We start from the raw sequence: 19,081 nt of genomic DNA, 5'->3' as shown, positions 1-19,081 counted from the left end.
TGCCTCGGGGACATCAGGGCTGACCAGACGACATTCATCTTCAAACTATCATGAACTGTTTTTTTCTTTTTTGGGGGGGCAGACAACAACTGAAGTCTCAAGTGTCTTTCCTCCAAAGTATGACTTTACAGGCCTTGTTTAGCAACCGATTTTTAGGTTACACCAGCTATTCCTGTCACTGAGGCTCATAACACATTTTCAGATGTATGCACCTGAAAGTTTATTCAGTTAAAAGTACGTGAAAACGAGTGAAAGCTGCCAATTATCAATTCAAGTGTCTACTTAAAAGCATATATTGCTGAGAAACTACTCGTTCTTTAATTAGATGACATGTGTCCTCTCAGCCGTGAAGGGTGATTTAAAGAGATGCACATCATTAAATATAAATGTAGGTAAATAGGCTACTACTTGTTTTTGTCTGTTACATTATACTGACAATATAAACCTGCTTTACACCAAGTGAGTGAACAAAAAACACACAGCATACTTAGTAAAGATAACCTTTAAAAGTGTAATGCAAGTAAGAAATGTAACCTAGAATCATTTTTGTGTGGTTTACCTGATGTTTAAATCATGCAGTGAGAGTTATTTCACCTGGAGTATCTGCTGAAAAATATATGTGTAAAGAAACGCTCTCAGAGAGTGCAAACCTGCACCATTCAGCTCACTTTCTGGGCAGTATTTACTTATAAGGGAATAATATTGTATTCTGCATGTGCTCATTTTGGTTTGTTTGTTTGTTCTTTTTGAATTTAAAAAGTTTGCAGTGCAGAAAAAAGAAGTGCAAAGTGCAGGCTTTCATGCATTTGCACTGATACATTTTAAATATACCTCATAGTACATCTGTGACATGGGTTTCAATTTGTAGTAAATTGTTTAATTATTTAATAATAGTATTTAAATGGTTATAAGATGTTACTGTAATGTACATAACAAAGACACAATAAAATAGTTAGAAGTTCCATATATAATTTCCTATATGTTTCCAGTACAAACAATGGCACTAGCATTATTAGCACTATTATAGCATTGTCACTTTGAGTTAGAGGTCAAAGGTCAAATGTGACATATTTTTAATCCTTATATGGTACTTTCTATATGTTGATTCACACACACACACACACACACACACACACACACACACACACACACACACACACACACACACACACACACACACACACACACACACATATATATATACATATATGTACATCATTAAGATGACCTTTGAAAAACATTTTGAGCTATCATGTTTACAGATGGAATGACGCACTAACAAACCCTAGCAGAAACATAGAGAGTGGCCTCCTGCAGTGCATAACTCAAATATTAGTGTGAAGACTTTGTTTACTGTCAGCATTCGACATTGTTTCAGAAATTCAAGATGGCAAAATAACAGGAATGTTTCCGAGCCCGCTTAAACATGAACTCTTCAGTCATTCTCGAAATAATGGGTTTTGAGATACCAATCAAACCTGACCTAAACAGAAAACACAATTGCACCCTATCAATCAAACGGTGATGATACGCTGTCTTAGAAATGCGCTCTGGCTGGCATGCCGTAAAGCGGTTCTGTTTTGCAATACCCTGAGAAATGAGGGTGGATAGATGTACTTATAGTGGCAACTCGGATAAAATAGCCTATATCTCACCTTTCGCACACTCATTCTCTAGTCTCTTCCCTCCACTCCCCTCCTTGTGTTAGATGAGTTTAAAGCAGATCGTATTTCCACAGGTGGCTGTGACACGAACTTACCCTGGAATGTTGAGCGGCATAAATCTCCGTAATTGCACGGTATCGACCACATAACTGGAGCTGCAACTGTTAAGGGAGACGCCCTCTCTCTTTTTTTTCTTTCTTCTTCTTTTTTCGCTCCATACCATTTTTCATGCTTTTATCTGACATTGAGAAAGGGGGCGTTAATCACTGCACATGCACACTTATTCGAGAGCCAGTCTCCTTCCCACACACACACACACACACACACAAATGGTGATACATCCATGTCAAGCAGAGCTACTGACACTCCTATGGAAAAAGTGAGGATGTCAGGGATGTGCTCAGAATATGTTTTGACTGCTCTGACTTTGACTGCATATATTGAAAGTATTCACAGAGAGACCCGTGACATCGGTGTCCTGTAATTGATGGGACAATGTCAAGACTTAAAATCTGTAAACTTCTGCAGCTTGACTGCACAGTTTGATGACTTGACTGAGGAAAGAGAGACAAGTCTTTTCATCCAGACTGACTTCCGTGACATGTGACGATGTCTTTCTTGTTTTTCTTGTGTGCGCGGTCGCTCGACTGTACCGAACAAAGGCCTCAAACCTTTTTTAAAAAAGAAAGCAAAAAGTAATCCAGCCCCAGAAAGAATCTTGGACACTGTTTCGATGATTGTCTGCATGTCCCTGTTTACATAGTATGTATACATGTACATCACATAAGGCATTTTTCAAAGATTCTTCTCTGGGATTGTGCACACTTACAGATATCTTGCACTGATTAACCGTCAAAATTATGCTCTCCGATGTCTTATTAACATCTCTAAAAAAACGGGAAATGCATTTTCTGCTTTTTTTGTGCTACTGGAATCGAAATCCTGTCTGCAATTAGATTGTTGGCTATATATATATATATATATATATATTTTAAATATTTTGGCTTGTTTAGTAAAACCTGGTTAAGCTAGCAGGTTTTGTTCTCAAGAGTTTAATCCAGCCCCCTGTAAACACATGCCCTTCATGGTCTGCATTAACTTTTGTTTGTGTCTATTTTTTCCACAGTGCTCCTCTCATCATCCCAGTTGTTCAAGCAAAAAACAAATAAACCCCATAAAAGGTAAGAAAAAAAAGTTATACCATTGCAATTACATACATACATTTGAGGACAAAGCAAACGATAAAAAAAAAAGACTTCACCGCAAGATGTATACAGAACACGACCTGCCTAGAGAAACGATTTCAGATCCCACATACACGTACCAGTATCTGTTGTAAACAAAGTAAGACAGCTCTTCCAGTTCATCCTTCTGAGCTTTAAAACCTCAAGTTGCCAAGAGTGACATCACCGGGTCCAGACACAGATACATCTCTTCCCTCGGGGTCTAGGGTAGAGGGAAGGGAAGAAGGTGGGATGGAAAGGTGGAGAAAGAGAAGCTGGGGGATGTGAGGGTTCTGAGGTCGGCCTGTGGAGGGTTGGAGGTCTCCTTTCCTGCCAGGTGTGCTTTTCACACACACACACACACACACACACACACACACACACACACACACACACACACACACACACACACACACACACACAACCTCTCTCCTTCCACGGCGGTGTCAGTGCTGCGCTGAAAAATGACAAGGCCAGACACTGAAGCCGGCATGACAGGAGAGCTGCTGTGGCTGCAGTGAAGAGTTCCCACACAACTCACAGCGGTGGGAAGAAAATACGCACACAAAAAACACAAGTCCTCATTAAAAACACAAGTTACACTCATTTTCCAAAACATAATATGACTAATCTTATAATACCTGTTCTCGGGTGTTTTCATGAGCTCATTTACACTTATATGATTTTAGTTAGCTTAGCTTTTACAACACAAAAATGAGCTAATCTTTACAGGGGAACAAAAGTGACAGAAGAATGTCCTGAATTAATTTTTGTAAAAGTTTCCTATGAAAACTCGTGGAGCCGGACCAATATTAAATCTAGAGCAGAAGATGCGACTGTCTCCAGCTTGTGCTGATGAACAGGATATACAGTGACAGGACAAACATCCCTGGGTCACCATGCCATTGCTTCCCTGCCATTAATTACAGCTCAGCCGGTGCATATAAGCTACTAAAGATTATCTAAGGATACAGAAGATTATCTCCGGATGTGAGCTCTTCGGGAAACATAAATAGTCTACCTCTTCTTTCCTCTTTTTATTCCACCCACTGCTTTGCCTGTGAAACCTGGGGTTCTTCACATGGTGTCCATTATGATTAAGAAAGAAAATGATGACCGGTTAAGACCACCGGGGCAGCTTTTAGACTGCCAGCAGAATTTACATTTCTCTTTGTCTTCTAATTGTTTTTTTTTTTCATGCATGCATGCAAACACTCAGAAACAGAGAATTCTTTGTTTAAAAAAAATTTAAATACAAAACATCTTCATGACAGTACTGTAAATTCACCCCATTAGCCATTTGAGCTGAATGCCATTTGCATCTCCTTAAGTTTGTGTTTTGCATCGGTTCACTGACATAACCTTACGGTGGACAATTTTACTTTTAGAATGGTTCCGACTCAAAGGACTTGAGTTTGACAAGGTAATGAAATACTAATGTGCAGTGACATAGGTAACCCTGAGCAATACTTGTGCAGCAGGGCTGGAAAATAAAACACTCCCACTCATTTTGTAAATGTTTTCGCTTTGAACCTCATTTGAGTATTTCGGCTAATTTATACTTCCACTGCACATTTGCCCTTCAGAAACAAATACTGCTGATTGATGATCCCGCATTTCCATTTCTCTTTCGTTAGTTGATTATCCGTTTTTAAAATTAAGCTTTTTGCGTAAAAAGAAAAAAATGACACAAATGAGACGCTGCGTTGCCGGTGATTTTTTTGTTTTTAATTCTACCGATCTCGTGACACCTTGCACAAAACATTTGGTGCCTGTTGATATATTTCAGACTCTGCAAGACAAAAATGACACTTCCTCTAACACTGCACAGCTGGCATCATTAAAATCTGGAAAAAGCTGGAGTTATCCAAATATGTCATAAAAAGCAACAATTTGAGAAGAGCCAGAAAAACACTGATTAAATATTTCCTTCCCATAACAATATCCTTCCTAACAGTAGGTAAACTTACCCATGTGTGGGTAGTATTACTCTTTTGACACCACTAAATGCTGGTGGTACTTTGTTTAAGCTGTATGTACATGATCAAAATGACAATAATGGCTCAGCAATCACTGCCTCTGTGTACCATATTGAATATTAAGTATGTATTAAGTAATATTAATAAGTAAATAGGGCACCTGCCACTGTCTGAAAAGGCATTACTGTTTGTCTAATGTCACTGGATTGCGTAATGTGCATTTTGTTTGTACAATGTAATTTTATGTCCCAATAAATACAAAATCTTTCTTATTTTCTAAAGAGCCTGCTGCTTTTTGATTTAATGCTCAAAATTTCTTGTGCTACGAGTTCACCCGGTCTTTTGTCTTTGAAGTAAACACAAGCACTAATGAGAAAACAACAAAGCTAGAGAAAAAAAAGAAGAAATAAAATAACCGCCTGGAAGCCACTGTGTGCTTTAGATTATATGTTTATCAAGTCTGAATGGGAACACATGTCGAAAAGCAAAAATGCCCAAATGCCTTTTTATCAGCTGAAAATAAAAAAGTCTTGCAATCTGCCTTGTTTCCACCTTTTAGGGTTCATTTGCACAGATTTGTCCGGTTTGCAATTTCCCAGATAATTAAATTGATTCCCAAATGTCACTCATTTGATTGTTTTGTATTAATCCTCATATTTTATTTCTTGTCCATACAGAACTATGAGGCCAAAGGCAAAGCGTGACACTTTGAAAAAGCAAAGCATTCCAATAAATGAGTTCGGCGTTTGAGACTAAATGAACACTTATCAATGCTCATAATTTCTCTCCAAACTTTTAACCGCCTTCCTCACTTGCATGCGTGCGTTTTCATATTATTGCTGAGTTACAATTACTGCACCCTTCCTGTAATCCATTTTCACGGAAAAGCGACTCTCAGCATGAGCTCATCAGCTAAACATCCCTTCTAAACAATCGGTGAGACAACTGGCTTTCTGCTTTATCTGGAACAAAAGGCGTCTATGGTTACATCTTCTTGGTTACAGAAACATGACACAGTGTTTTTACTCCAGCACTTTTGACTGATTCCAGATTATCTTCCTCGGGGGGCTCCCGTGTAATTTGGTAATTTGTCTACGACTACCTTTTAGCATTTTTACAACTTTTTTAAGGAATGCGGTCGTACAAAAGGCCAGTGTGGCATCACAATACAGGACAAAAAGTCTCTGGATCATACCCATGCTGCATCAGTGTGGAGTTACAATAATACTGTGAAGGTATGGTTACAGTGATAATGACAGCCGATGGTCTTTTTTTGTTGTTCAAGGAATTCCCCCTATTTTCTTTTGTTGAACTGTCAGTGAATCGGTGTCACCTTTGGATACTGTAACGATATATTGCATTGAAACATATGAAAATTACTGAGTAAATTATGGGAGATTGTGTAATTGAGTTCTGATGTGATAGTGTTTTTTCCCCCTCCGCAGCGCTGTGGGAGCATTCGGGTGGAGGGGGAAAGACCACAGGACACAGTGACAAGCTAGTGCTCTGCCTATTACCGGCCATGAGACTGTGCTCAGCTGATATGTCCTGTCACCCTTCTATACAAATCTTCCTGATATCGCCTCTGTGCACGCTTACACTCAGAGGCAGGCGGCGGCCTGAACTTGCTCTGTCACTCTGCTATACCCGGATTCCTACAGAGGAGAGAAGGGGCCCCCACGGGGACCCTAATCGCTAAAGCAAAGGGTCATCCATCAAGTCAGCCTCAGTGGGGACATTAGGGGAAAAAGGCAGAGGAGGGATGAACGACACAGGGAGGGAGAAGTAACGGGGAGAGACAGAAGCAGAGAGTGGGAGGGGGGGAGACTGAGAGAGAAACAGATTGAAATACAATGAGCACAGAGAGAGAGAAAGAGGCAGAGCAGAGCTTTCTGTTTGTTTAGGGTCTGTCTCTGTCATTGTGATGCCTTGGTAGAGAGGTTACCGGGGGTGCCTCTCGGACACTGGGGGCTGCCGTGCTCCGTTGACGGCCCTGCGACCGAGCATATGTCACAAGTCTAGTGCGAACGAGGGCGCTGCCTCTGCTGGGGCACACGTCATTAGCACCATCTGTGACAGTACCCATGAGGCCCTGGTATGCACAAATACACTGGTTTTGTTGGGGGGGGGGGGGGAGGACGGGGAAATTGAGGAACATGTATCTGTGTGTGTACCAGTTCTTCCATGGTCACTGCTGCTATCGATCGAATGTGAGGGAAGGGCGAGAGGGAGGTTGAGATGAAACCAAAGATAGCAGCACAGTGTGCGTGTGAGGGTGTGAATGTGAATGCACTGTGTGATTTATGTTTATGTGTGTTTGTGTGTGAGATTTTGAGTCAGCATAGTGTCCAGTGCAGCAGTGAGTCCAGGATACCAGTATGGCAATGATTACAGCCCTCTGGGAGGGAGGTTAAGACGGGCCCAGGGTTCGCTTGCTGCAGTCGTGTTGAGTCCAGATAGAGGAAATGCTGGAATAATAAGAACAGGAAGGGTAAATGGCCTATCAAACACACCCCTTTCTGACCTCCCCTGAGCCCGGCCGACCAGGATGAAAGATCCAGCCACTTTCTTCTTCTTAATGGTTTCCTCGGTAATCAGCGCAGCGGAAGTGCTCCAGTCCGGGGTGATTAGCCAGGGCTAGGATTCCTTAATCGCTCCAGCCCCATTCTCATGCTTTGAAAAAAAAGGAGGGAGTGGGAAGGAGGGAAGAGGAAACAAGGGTGATAACAGGGCTGTATGTTTAAAGAGAAAGAAAAGGGGGGGTATAAGGGGATGTGGAAAGGCCACAAGTAGAGAAGTTCAGTCAGATTTGTATGGATCAGACTAAATCATGTATGCTTTCAGTAAGGCAGATTTGTTTGTGGTTTCTTTGAACATGAACTGAGCTTGAAATATGTTTTGTACCTCATGATATATTATTTTTTAAATTGTTTTTTGTAGTTACTGTAGAGTCACGAGCAGCTCCAGCATTGAATAAGGTAGTAAATTTCTCAGACAGTAAAATGAGAACATATCTGTGGGCTGGCGGTGACTGATGATGGGGTCAGAGCCTTGAGCCTAACCACAGAAATGGCTCAGCATGAGTCACTGTCACAGGCAATACTCTCTGTACCCACAGGTTGCTCCTCAAAACCTCCTGGGCCCGAGTGTTTTCCCCATGTTTGTTCTGAATAAACATCTCTGACCAACTTACCACTGGCTCTGGGATCCCCATGTATGTCTCTATTACAAGGAAATCTTTTTTCATAATTATAATAATGAAAACAACAGCAATATGGTTTGGATGTTTAACCATTCTCAGTAAATTGCAGTCATTTCATGATTACCCCTCAGTTTTTATTTTAAATTCAAACTGATTGATCAGCTTAGTTATGGAATAATAACTCACATAAAAAATAGAAATGAAAAGACAGCAGTCATGCTGCAGATTTGAATGAAGAAGTGGTAATTTCTATCTAGATGCTGATTGACTGGCTCTTCGGTTATGTCTCTATCGGGACCACCTGAAAACTTTCCGAGCTTCCTAGGTGGAATCGTGTTACCGAGCTTCACTCAAGCAGTTTCATTTTGTAGCTGCTTTTGTGGTTTTTCTTTTCAGAAGCCATGATAATACTCATCTGCTCTCCTTCGCTAATGTTCCCCGGCTGATTTATGCACTGTTTACTTTCCCTGCCAATGAAGCTGTACAGTGGCAGCATACTTGCAGCATACCTACGCCCTGGCCTGTTTGACAGTACGGGATTTGTTTTCATATAGGAATTCCCCCAGCGCTGCTACTTTCTAAGTTCCCACCAAGTCCAACCTTCTTGTACCACACATTGTCCTCCGTACTGTTTTTCAGCGATCACGTTACAACGTCAGCTTCCAAAGCATCACCAGTATTGTGAACATGAACCCAAACAGGTATTGTGTGTATCTACAAATGTGCAAGACAATCGGTGGCCCCGCCTGGACTTTTTGTCATAGCTGCTACAGAGATTTGGCGTCTCACGGGGAAACGTCTCATGTGTCGACCTTTAAAAATCCCCCTGTCCATACTGTGTATGCCTTGCATATGAATAGCACGTATAGCACGCATGCAGATGGCTGCGGTGAACAGGATCACACATCGGCTTCACACACACCTGGTCATGCACTCGTGGACACTCACGTACACGCACTGTGGTTACTACAGATGATTTAATGCTCTTAAAGGATTGCTTTCAGTCTTGTCTCTGCTATTTTTTAGTCCTGGGGGCTGAGTAGGTGTGTGTCTTCAAATACAGTGGACTTTTACACACACACACACACACACACACACACACACACACACACACACACACACACACACACACACACACACACACACACCAATGGCACTTGACTTCTACTTTACACATCCACTCAAACACCGTCATTTCTGCCATTCGTTTGTGCACGTTACCAAAAACAGGCAAACTGATATGAACGTGTGACATTTAATGCTCTTAATCTTGAGTTAACGTGCTAATATTTTTTTTAAACAACAGTAAAGTAGGGTTCAGAGGGTTATCCACATTTTTTCCCCCATTTAGCCTGATAAAAGGCATCAGTTTGTACCTGGTGTAACGGTTTCAAGCACAGTGTGTCTTTTGAACTTAGTATGCACTGAGGAGTGTAACTGTTTGAGCTGTAAAAGTCCCATGGTGCTACATCCCTTTGCCACCCCTATGGATAAAAGGAAGATGCACTGAAAGCAAGTCGGAGAGCAAGATGACAGATGCGCACAAAGCAGATAAGACAGAACAAAAGATGGTAGACAAAGTGATAAGAAGGGCGAATTCGACAGATAGACAGACAGACCAGGCGTTTCTGTCTCACCATCCTGTAGTCAGTGAGCTGTCAGCGATCCTCCCTGCCTGCTCTATGGGTAGAGCCCCGCGAGCGATGGCATTTCAAATAGCCTTATAAATCAAGAGTTATGTCACTCTGCCACTGCCATTAACACACAGAAGAGAAAACCACCAGTTTTTTTCTTTTCTTTTTTTTTCCTGCAGCACACAGGGCTTATATTACTGTGTGCATCCCCTACTGAACCATTAATACTCTACATCGGGCTCTCGCTCTCAGGCCGTAACTGAAATTTGAGAAATTTATCCTTAACATGGGTCCAAGTCTCAAGAAAACTTACCAGTGCTCCTGTCATCAGGGGACACGCCAGAAATCTGCCTGACCCATTTTTTTTTTTGGCTCCTAACCTGTAGGTTAAGAAATTCTTTCTCCTCCCTCAACGATTACTTAAGAGTACTAAAGAGAAACCCCTGAGCAAGGCACTTGACCTCCAATAGCTACACTGAAAATGCTCGCTGGTTATGAACACAACACTGTGGATCTGAAGGTTTACACTTGTCGTGAAATAAAAACACACAGGCACACGTGATATCTTGAAAAAATATGCTACAAATACAGGCTGTTGGAGCAATAATGCGTAATTTGCAATCATGGTTAATCGGTTTGAGACTAAATGAAAAATCGGTCCTTGATTCAACTATCAGCATCTAACAAACGCTTCAGACCTTTGTTTGATTAAGTGACTCACTCGCTATTCTGTGCCAGAGCGGTGCTGTTCCCAAACAACTTATCTTAATGATAGACAGATGGCAAAGGAATTCATTGCTACACCACTGCGCCTTGTGTCACCTTGAAAACTTTTTTTTTCATGCCCCACACGACCCTCTGCACCTGCCGCAAAAAACAGTTTTTCCCCACAAAGCAAGTCATCCATTCCACACGTAAGTCACGGCTGCTGGGGTTAAATATAGGAATCACGCATACGGGGGTAATCGGGAGTCTCGTTGCGAGATCCCCCGAGACTGATTCCCGGCGTGTGACATGGCTGTCAAAACACTGACGGATTGTTTTACCAGCACACTCGCACAAACACGCAGCTGTATGCATACACACATAGACGCAGACACACACTCCCGCACACGCGCAGACAAATAAAAACACATGCTTGTAAGTACACAAAATCACACTGACAGATTGTTTTATCAACTCCACGGGCTTGACTGACATCTGTTCTCCTGGGTATCCTCCCAGCTCTCAGCTTTATGAGGTACAATCAAACAGTTTAGTGCTGCAACTTTAGTTATTTTCTAAAGATTTTTATTTATTTTTTTGCCAAATCACATTATTGCTAACTGCTATTTCTAGGCACGAGTTGCTCCTTAAATTCGTCTCTGCTGTTCTTCTTAGGACAAATAGGAAGCACACGTGCAAAGGTGCAGTGGCCAGGTGCACTGCTGGATTCTGTCGGCCACTCCGTCAGCCAGATCATGAACTTTTGAACATGTCAAAAAAAAAAAACGAATAACGCCATTAAACCATGTTGACATACTGTATGACAGTTAATTCTGTGGCCATATGTCACAATGGCGACTATATTGGTTAAATGCTTCCTGGGACAGATGCTACTTTTAGGCTAATCAGTAGTAATTGATGATCCAATTGGGTTAAAACAGCCTCGCTCTGGCCAGTGTCTTTGGCCTGAAGCTGTCAGGGGGATGGGCAGAGGAACGGGACAGACTGAGGCACTCCATCGTGCTAGCTTTGCCAGTGCTTCATTAAATGTGTCTGGGTGACAGCATGAAGAAACACAACACCTTGTACCCAAATGATGGCAATTTGTACGGTCACTGTCAGACATTGTGAGCGAAAATGCTCAGTGCACAAATTTGCTGTATTCAGGGTTTATCTCAGGAACACTCACCCCTTACCCTCACCTCAGCAGCTAATGGATACAGAGGAATTTTGGGTTACTGGCCCAAGGAGACATGATGGTGTATTACTTAAAGGAAAAATAAAACTTCTGTAAAGTCAAAACACAGTACCTGCTGTTTTTATTTCTGTACTTGAGCTGCGTCCACACTGGAAGCAACGTGGGGACCAGAAACCATAAAAAGTGAATGATATTCTGCAACTGGACGTGACGATGGGCGAAATAACCGCTGCATGACGCTGCCAGTGAGAGCAAAAACGGCTACGATTAATTGATGTATGAACTGGCAGTAAATACATTTGAGGGTCACAGAGACAAGTAGATGCTGGAATTTCCATAATGTCCAGCTGTTAGCGTCAAAGCTATGGGCGATGAGCTTCCAGTCCATGATCATTTCTGTAACTATAGCAACTTATTGCTATTAAAATTGTTTTTCATTGTTACTAGGTCTGCGGTTGCCATAGTTTGTTAGTTAAATTAATATTTATGGAGGTCATCTCCTGTATATAGTCATGGGAAACATATATTAACAATAATGCAGTTATCATGAGCACAAATACTGACTTTGAATTTAAACTGAAAAATAAAAAAACAAATACAGGAAGATATATTTCTAATTCTAGTTGGTGGATTAGAGTGGAGGCAATAACCACACCACTGTTTCCTCAAAGAAAGACGGTGTGACTCTGACGGGGCCTTCTGTTTGGAGTTTGCATGCTTTCCCCGTTTCTGTGTGGGTTCTCTCCACGCCAGCCGAAGCACCGGCCTCCCCACAAGCCTGAACTGGATGATCTGAAGAAGGTGGAACAACTGATGAATGGATAGATAGACAGCGGCATAGAAAACTGCAGATGTTGAGATAACATAATATTGTTACCTGTACACACCGCACACTAATAACTGAGAGTCAGAGGAAAAACAACAGGAGAAACATCTGCACTAAAATAAAGACAGAGTTTTAATATCCCTTGCATGTTGACATAGAAATGATACAAACTTTAGTATTTGTGATTAAGATGTTTGGGTATTAGTTACTTTAGCCACACATGATGCAGGAACAGACACTCCCTTAACTTACTTTACTAGCTACACCTTGCTAGTACCAGGTTGTACCCCAGAAGGCCATTAATGAGCAGAGCGTTTCTCCTTAATGGTTAATAATTGAATGAATATCAGCTGTATTTCATTTAGAAGTATTGCTTTATGTTTATGATGCTTGATTCGAATCACAGCAGGTCATCTTGGCTGTGTCTACACACCCTGGGTTTGTGCTACGTGATTGGCTGATTGGATATTTACATGGGTGATCTGTTGAAAAGACTCATATGAATACTGTGAAATTTTTTTTTTTCACTTGTAAGAGGTGAAATATGTTTGAAAACATCATACGATCTCACTTTAAACTCATGCAGGTACAACAGCTTCAAATTTATTAGCATACAATGAAAATAAAAGCTTCCATTATACTATACTTCAATGTTGCCTTGCCCAGCTTTATCGTACCCTTTGGTTTCCTTGTTATCTGTGACATGTGAGCTCCTCTAATGTCTTTCTGACGTCTTAGCTGTATTCTTTAGCACTGGGTTAGCCATCGTTGTCAATTTGCTATTTTACCTCTATTAACACACCAAACTAGTTAGTCTCTCCGGTAAGATGTGTGTTACTGTACATAAACAATAACAATTACTTTATTCCTTTTTAACAAAAGCAGGTTTTGTTAAGTTTCCAATCACAGAAATGATATGATAGCAACGAATTCCTTTGATAAAAATGATAAAAATTAGATTTAAAAACCTAATTCTGTGAAACACCCTGACAGATCAAGCTAAGCCGAACTATGTTTCCCAGCAGCAGTGACACAAAGTAACTAACAACATCCCTCGAGACATTGCTAAACGAATAAACTGCAAATTAGGATGTTGAAAAACACTAATGATGCCCAGCAAATCATTTGACGCCTGAGCCTGCCATGTTTTAAAATGGCCTTCAGACTTTACTTTGTTGCATTATATATCAACCCTTACCCTAAATATTACATTTGTAATCCAGGGGCAAATATTTTCAGTGTGGGTAGTTCATTTCTATGCTTTAGCAATTCCATATCACAGCACTTGAGAGTTATCGCCACAGTGGCCGTAAGCTCCGGAGCAATTCATAATTGTATTCCCTCATTTCATATTGCAGTAGCTGAAGTTTGTACTTTCTTTTTTTTCCTGCAACACACACACAACACACACACACACACAAACAAATGAACACACACGTAATCACATATATGTCTCATCCCAGCACTTTTTTTGATGATACACTAAATGGCTTAAAGTTGCATCTTGCTTTCGGTGCACACGGACGAGTGTGTGTATTTGTGTGTGTTTGTGTTTGAAGCAGGGTCCCTCCACCTGTGCTGGTTGGGAGTTAATCCGGTTAGATCCCAGTCTCGTTTCCATGGCTGAGCGGTGGTTGAAGCTCCACAGTGCCCTGCGGGGCCCCGAGGCGCCTCTCAAGTCCAACGCCTTGGCTTATGCGTGGCGCAGTAAGGAGATGAGGCCGGCTCGGCCCTCGTTACAGAAATTAGATGGATCAGGGAGTAAACATAACCAGCTTTTTATATGATCCCGGGCTCAGAGCAGACAGAGAGCGGAGAAGATGGAGGGGAAGGGAGGGGAGGGGAGGGAGGAAGAGAAGGCGTGATTCCTACTCTAATTACTTCATGGGTCACTGCTCCTGCAGGCAGATGTCAAAATCCAACACTTTCTGATGTGAGGAGAGCGCTGGAGAATGGGTTAGAGTAGGGAGAAATAAGAAGAATAGCAAAAAGCATCGGGGAAAAGGAGTGAGTAATGAGGACAGGAAGAGGATGAGATACCGAAAAAGAGGAAAAAGGGGTTTTAGGAGAGAATAAACTGGTGAATCGGAGAGAGTGGATAACAAAGATAAAGCAGGGTGAGGAGGAGGATAAAAGACGAAGGGAGAGAATGGATGAAAGGCAAAAGTAGGGGGTGGGTGGAGAGAAGCAAGGAGATGAGGGGAGGTAGAAGGCGATGGAGGACGGATCGAGGGGGTGTAACACGTTGTCAGGAAAGTGGTAGAACGTGTTGGTGATGACACAGATTGGTTGTGGAGTGGCGGTGACCTGGGATGGCCCTTGTCTGGCAGAGAGGTAGCAGACAAATACAAGGTCGGTTAGATTCGCCACATGCCCTCTGGTTCACTGACACCCAAAATGAAATGACAAACTGGCAGTGCCGCGTCAGGAAATATACCATGCCCTTTAGTATAAGAGTGGTATGCATGTCCACGTCAGAAATCACAATCATCTACGAGGCCGTGATGGTGACTCAGAGCTTGATAATCATTTATTTTGGATTTAGTTTCCACAGTGAGGTGAAACGACTCTTCTTGGGTTTGTTTTTGTTGCACACTGTTATTAGATTGGCAATGTATGATTGATAATGAGTGACTGTCCTTCTATTCGCCCCTAAACAAAAGTGTTGCATTAATAATCAGCTAAGTAACCATTTAATATTTTCAGATGCTACGCAGATCCTTCACAAAAACGGTTTTTAATTAATTTCATGTGCAAAAATTAAGGTTGTGATCATATCTTAGAAAGCAAAAGGAAGCGGGACTTCTAACGAAATGAGCTACTTAGGATTTCGTACGATACGTCGATTCTTTGGCGCCAAGAAATTTCAAAGGCAGCTGGAAGGAAAACGCAGAACCTGTTCAGCTGGCCGTCAAACGAGCACTGCGCTGTACAATGGTGCCCCTCCATATCCATTTATCCTTCCATTTGAAAGCAAAATTTATCATTTACCACAAAATCTCTGGGTCTGGATGTATCCAGTCTTTCAACATCCAAACCGTGCTGTGCTTTTCAAACGAGGTAAAACAAAGATATGAGTTTAAAGCAGCCACGCTGCTCTTGCAAACACCTCCACAGTGTAAATAGAAAGCAGGTTTTACTGTATTCCAAGTGTTGAATCGAGGGTAATCTGGAATAAACAGTAAATCTAAAAGCTTTTATATGGCTGGTTTCCTCATCATTTCTTTCATGTCTGGGTGAACATTTTATCATTTATCATATAAGGACCATTCCATGAACTAGTTTCAGGCTTTTGCTGGTGTCACTGTCTGTCATGGGGTTGCCTGTGCATCTCTTTTGCCCATAAGAGTCACTTCTTTAGTACCTTAAGAAACAAATAGAGAAAAATAGAATACAGTCTGAATGAGTTGTGTGATCACTGATTACTGAGTCTCTTAGCATAGCTACATTCAGTCTTGTACTTTTTAGAATGTAAATCCATAACAAAGAGAATTTAAACCAAAACCACAGCACAGTGCCCAACATAAAAAGTAACAAATGCAAAGCAATCATACAAACATGTTAGTGTGAGCAACTTAAGTTAATGGGAGGTGACACCAATGAATGCCACCGGTCTGTGGTGGTTTGATAATGCAATCTAACTGCAGTCCAATGCAGCAAACACATTAAAAGGCAAACTTCATACCCATGTCTGAGACACGACGATGAACCCACGCAAAAACAGAGGACCTGTGTTTATGAGTGGGCCGGTTGTTGGTTGTGGGTCAGTGTTGCACAGGGCTCTCTAAGGCCAGATTGAGGCTGATTTGGTCTCAGTGAATATGTCTCACTTCCCCCTCAGTGAAGCCGACGTGCCCCCAGGTCCTGATTTACTTCTGATTTGTGGGCTGCCTCTGTCAAAACTAGGCACCATTCAGGCCTCTATGAGACATAGAATACAATAAAAACACACACACGGATGCACGTGTGCATCTACACAAAGAAAATATGCTCATGCATGCAGGTATGCACACCACAATTATTTGTATGTAGTTGGTGACATGTAAACTCACCTGTTCCACCTGAAAGGTACACACCAATAAACACACAATTGCAAGTGATAGATAGATAGATAGATAGATAGATAGATAGATAGATAGATAGATAGATAGATAGATAGATAGATAGATAGATAGATAGATAGATAGATAGATAGATAGATAGATAGATAGATAGATAGATAGATAGATAGATAGATAGAAGCAGATGGAGATCCCTTCGGCAATGACTTCTAAGCTCAGGTCTCCAGGGGCTGCCTGGGATTTTCATTTCAATGGACCCTAAATATTCATCACTTTCCCTCTCCCCACCCTGTCTTTAAACCTTCCTGCTGGCTGTTCGAGGCATGGAGTTTCCCAAAATGGCAACCCGGCCAGGATAAGTGAAACACAACTGAAGGCCTGGATAGACCAGCAAGTGGGTGGATGAAACTCACGGACTTACACTTACACACAAGCTCAAGCTCTGCAGTCCTACATGACACCCCCACCTCTAACACCCGGCACACACTACATCAAACACATGCACGCACACACACAAAGCATGTAACACGGAGCCAAGAGCCAACAATGTGCCTTTGTTTTAAGGAAAGCCCTCTTATTAAATCAAATATCGGGGCCGTCTTTCAAGCAAGTCTTTGTCTGTCTGTTCGGCTCACTCCTCTCTGGCCTTTCGGCCCCCCAATGGCCTGTGTATGAGCGTTAAGAGAACCCATTGACATCCTTGGATTAACATATATTAAGAGGTTAAATGGAAGTACCATTATTGTGGTTTAAGAGTGAAAGCAACCCTTGGGATATTATGCTTCCCACTTGAAACTGTGAATGGCTAATGCTAAACAGCACTTTATTATGGCACCGCTCTTCATTGATCTTGTCTATCAGAACTGGAGATTTTTTAAAAAGCTTTGGAAGCTGCTAAAGTTAAACAGCTGAAATCCAAGCAGGCTGGTTTGATACTGTGAGGAGTGTACCACATGGGTAATAAAGCACAGTAGTGATTCAGTATTTCTGAAAAGATTTTATGTCTGGTTGATCTTTTTTGTGCATATTGCAAGTCAGCAAACCCCACACCAAAGAAATCCAAAGAAGTCCTATTGTGTTGTTTTGGTTTTTCTCTGGATGCTCGCTAAAGTATCGGGCAGTATTTCTGCATTTTTGTGAGTTTTAGTTTGGGGATTTTTTTTTCTTTTTAATAATACTGCCACTCACCCAGTCAGTCTTACTTACAAATAATACATTGCCCTACCACAACCACATGTGCACGCACATAATGTTAAATCTGCTGGGATACAGTTATTCCACAAATTTCCATTTTGTTTATTTCAAACCTCAGAAAACACATTGAAGGAGTTTATTTGTTTTCAGTGCCAAAGTACAAACAAATGCAGACAAAATTAAAGTTCAATAGCTATAAAAGAAGCTATCATCCATTCGCTTCCGCTTATCCTTTTCAGGGTCGCGGGGGGCGCTGGAGCCTATCCCAGCTGTCATAGGGCGAGAGGCGGGGTACAGGACAGGTCGCCAGTCTGTCGCAGGGCCTAATTGAAGAAGCTACATTCAATTTAAAATCAAATGTAATCGATAGGAAGAAAACTTGAAATTGTCTTAATGGCATCAATTCAATCAAATCACCTTCAATTTTTGTTAAAGTGCATCCAAGTAAAGGTGGGCACAGTAGTAGATGATCCTAACTTTGATTGGTGTTTTGTTTGGACTTGGAAGGCAAGATTTCGCCATTGGGGAGGTACAGTGGCTACTAGCATTCCTAGAAACTATGGCTGAGCAATGCATTCTGGGCAAATCCCAGAGTGCGAAAACTACTGTTCTGTCAGTTGCCTGATGCATATGTGCAGAGAGTGACATCACTGCCTATAATGCAAAGATTGTTGAGACAGTAGTGGACTGCATAGAGATTGGTCCTCTTTTAAAGATCTGGAGGTTAAACTTTGAGTAATTCACAAGTTTGTTATCAAATGGAAAGTTCAGAAAAAAACTGTAGTTTGGATTCATTAAAAAACTAAAATCTCATTTTCAGTTCCAGCTTCAGAGACAACATATCCATATGAATGATAAAATAGGTGGTTTTTTAATCTGAAATTTATATTGTTGCACTCTCTTTATATGTTATCATGTAAAATCTCAAGATAGAATCGATCGTTTAAGCTCTTGCTTGAAGCACATTTAAAAAAAATAAAAATTATATTGTTTGTTTCATGATGCCATCAGCTATTGCTGGATAGTTTTTTCCTCTTGCAATGTTAAATGGGTCCTCTCTGAGGAGAGGTTCCTAGACAGGTCATTTACCGGTGCTGATGTACCACTAAATGAGCACACATTTAAGTATGTAATGACTCAGTGTCTGTCTGGATACACCAAGGATCTACAGAGCTTTTCTAAGTTCAGGAGAAAAACCTTAAATCCTTAACACGCTTTCCCTCACTGCTACAAATGTAATGGCTTTTAATCAGGAAGTTACATATAAACTGGATTGTGCAGAATGCATGAACGTTATTTTTGTATAAATATGCCTGGTTATCAGAACTGGTTGCTCATCATGTGCTTGTGAGTAACATCTGACTCATGCACAAGATCCAAGGTACAGTTTCCTCA

The 19,081-nt window shown here is 41.4% G+C and overlaps 1 long non-coding RNA gene across 2 annotated transcripts in view; it reads left to right on the top strand.

The window, feature by feature from the left end:
* Positions 1–2,845, top strand: part of LOC309714828 — a 93,138-nt gene extending 90,293 nt beyond the window's left edge. For both annotated transcript variants that reach the window (XR_014279041.1, XR_014279042.1), the window contains exon 4: positions 2,791–2,845. This is a non-coding gene — a long non-coding RNA (uncharacterized lncRNA). The remainder of the gene's footprint in view (positions 1–2,790) is intronic.
* Positions 2,846–19,081: the final 16,236 nt, after the last annotated feature.

The sequence above is a fragment of the Aulonocara stuartgranti genome, assembly GCF_965226115.1.
Source record: "Aulonocara stuartgranti genome assembly, chromosome: 9".
In the NCBI taxonomy this organism is placed as follows: Eukaryota; Metazoa; Chordata; class Actinopteri; order Cichliformes; family Cichlidae; genus Aulonocara; species Aulonocara stuartgranti.
Note: the sequence above shows the minus strand (reverse complement) of the source record. Positions and strands in the feature narration are given on the sequence as shown.